This window comes from Rutidosis leptorrhynchoides, chromosome 9 (assembly GCF_046630445.1).
Source record: "Rutidosis leptorrhynchoides isolate AG116_Rl617_1_P2 chromosome 9, CSIRO_AGI_Rlap_v1, whole genome shotgun sequence".
In the NCBI taxonomy this organism is placed as follows: Eukaryota; Viridiplantae; Streptophyta; class Magnoliopsida; order Asterales; family Asteraceae; genus Rutidosis; species Rutidosis leptorrhynchoides.
In genome coordinates, this window is record NC_092341.1 from 39,150,426 (window position 1) to 39,153,541 (window position 3,116).

The 3,116-nt window shown below is 32.9% G+C and overlaps 1 long non-coding RNA gene across 1 annotated transcript; it reads left to right on the forward strand.

The window, feature by feature from the left end:
- The first annotated feature begins 464 nt into the window (after positions 1-464).
- Positions 465-2,681, forward strand: LOC139867203 (uncharacterized). The gene is made up of 4 exons (XR_011765782.1): positions 465-503; positions 607-733; positions 882-2,096; positions 2,229-2,681. It is a non-coding gene; the product is annotated as an uncharacterized lncRNA (long non-coding RNA).
- The last annotated feature ends 435 nt before the right edge of the window (positions 2,682-3,116 follow it).

Here is a 3,116-nt window from a genome sequence, read left to right on the forward strand (position 1 = left end):
TTAGTAAACTTTTATTTATATATAGTTTCATCATACGTTAGTACATATGACCCGAATATGCATATTTTCATAGTGACAAACAAAACATTTGCACAAATTATACTTGACTACTTGCATAATGGGCCCAACATCAACTTTCATTTCAAGGTTACTATGTTTTCAACCAACTCCCGTCATGACTCTAACCATTTGGAACATGAATTTCAAAATAGTGAAATTTAAGACAAGTCGTGCAACGCACCGGTATTGCCTTCTAGTGCTCTGAATAAATATACGATAGTCATTAATTAACACACCTTATGCTTTGACCTTTAGAAATGGGTTGGTTCTATTAGAAGATTTGATTTTTATTCTTTTTTTCATGTGTATGTATTTGAAGTTGTAAATGATTCAAAATAGGCAAATGAGTCTCCAAGAAAGTGGTAATTAGAAAGAAGCGCTTCCTCTGTACCAATATCAACCATTGATTTTGTCCGCCAATAATAACGTATTAACTTCCGAAGGTCCGTTTAACTTCTTAAATTGAGCTGATTTTTTTTAAAAAAAATCATTATCTATGCATTTGGTTTTCTTAGTTAAATGTTTCTATCATTCTTTCAAATGCAGGTGTTTCTTCATTCGATGTGGTGACTGTAAGAACATTTGCAGCAACTGCAGTGCAAACTTCCGGTATGAAGAGCAGGTCAAGTCTTATTATAGGGGACATAACGTTCAACAGAGTTAGACTATTTTGGTAATTTCACATGTCCCAATTTTTTATAAGCTTATGTTCTATTGGGTTCTTTGTGCGCTTCGTGTTTATTGTTGTTATGTATGCTTCTAAATTTATTTTCTGGATGTACTTAACTTATTAAAGTGTCGTGGTTCTTCTTTTTATGTAGATTTAGGAGATTGTCACAATGTTTGTGGTAGCTGCAATGCAAGCTTTTGGTATGAAAAATGGGTTAGATCATATATATCACTAGGCAAAATGATGGTATGCTTGCTTTTCTGCTGTGAGTTTGTTATTCTATTGCATATTAAATATATACCTTATTTGGGGCAAAACCTTAGTCTTTAGTAAATTATAAATCACGTTACCATGGATAAATACTAACCACTAATGCTTAGAACCTTAAATATATTTACTTTAATATACTTACACGAACGGTTAAAACACATCCACCATGTGGTGTTAAGTGTATTGGTAGGTTTAGGTATGGTGTTAACGGGTGTCAAAATGAAGGATTGAAGCTGCTGCTGGGTTGCTGCTGCGCATCAATTGCAACCTGTGTTGTAAAAAAATCAGTGTGGGACTGTTTTCTGGATACCATAACTTATTATCCGTAACTCTGTTTGTGACTAATAAGTTTTCCATAAACGACGAAAGAGTATACTTTCCAATGGTCGTGGTCTAAGCTAATAAATCATATTGTGTGGGACCCGAAAGTCGTTTAAATGTGGTTTTTTAAAAAAATTTGCTCAAAATGCGGGCTGTCTAAAAGTCATTGTGATGTCGATGTATGTAGATATAGGTATGCTAAGTGGCAGGTAGGTGTGGTTCATGGTATTAATTACCAAGTACTTGATGTAAATACTAAGTAGTAGGACCAAACAATAATAAACATTAGCAAAAACATTTGATTTGTGTTTATATTACTGATTAATCATGATTTAGGGTTTCGTATCTGATTGTGATGAAAAGATTTAAGGCTCACTTATTTAAGGATTCTGGTGATTATAGTTCTATTATGTTAAATTTTATGAACTTCTTTGTTATCAATCAGAGCTCTCTTTTGTTACAAAATTAATATGGAAAACACATTTTTTACTAATGCTTTGTTCCAGGTTGTTATGATAGATTTAACAATAGTTTTACTTGTCTTCATCTTCATTCTTTTTAAAATAGGTAGTGGTGGGAGGATCATTTTTCTTAACATCCCATTGTATATATATGAGGAATCGGCTACCCTTTTAGTCATTTTATGTTTTCATATAATATAGTTAAACATTCTCTCATTGTGTTACGTCTAATGAAGCACATCTAATGTTTTATATCTGAAATGGGGGAGTTGCATTTGGAAGTTTACGTTGAGTGCATCAAGAGGAAGTATAAGGTACCACTTTTCGTTTTATATAAAAACAACATATTCTGAAATAAGTAAACACCGAACTACCATTTATGCACATTTATCATCTACCCAATGCGAGGTTGATTCAACTGTTGGAAAACCTCGTGTCAATTACAGAGACAATTACAAAACGTGCAGAAGTGGAGGTCAAGGTCAATATTTCACTGTAAATGTGGCACAATAAACTTTCAATGTCATTGGTATATCATGGCAAAGCTGCTGCAACAGTGGGTGGTGGACTGTCTTGGTCTGGGAGAGCAAATGTAGATCACTGACAGCATCAGACCTTGATGATGCATCAGCTTCTAATGGAGATATTATTGCGAGATGATGGAACTTATCTTCTGACAATTCAATTTTGATTCATCCCTAAAAAACCCCGCAAATTCGCGGGTTTTAAGCTAGTTGTATTTTATAATCGAAACTCTCTCGTTCGATTGGATTTCTCATAGAGTAAAAGGGATCAACATTGATTGGAATATTTGGCTCACCAAGCCAGATACATACTTGTAGTTTTTTGTATAGTCATGGCGTGTTTGATGCAAGCTCTGCATCTTTTTTCCCCTTATGTAGCTATTTAGTTTTGTTGTTAGTGTGTTGGGCTAGTTCCTTGAGCTGTCTTGGGCTAGCCGCCTCATTTTCTGTTTTCGTGTATTTCCTTTTTCTCCTTTATATAATTGCTTTTAATAAAAAAAATAATAATCAATAAATAGTTATATTCAAGTAAAAACTTTAGTACACGAAAAAATAAATAAAATACTCATTATAAAATTGTTTTCAAAAACTACAGTATATTAGAAAAAAATTCTCCGCACATTGTGGGATTGATCTCATTGATATTTATAGTACATACAAGACTTGAACAGAAAAATAAATTACATAAATATGGAAACTATATATATACAATATTTACTCTTAACTTTCTCTCTAAGTATAACTTGTTCTTCAAATATACATACTTTTAACTTGGTCCCTAAGTAATACGTTTATACCTCTAATACCCTC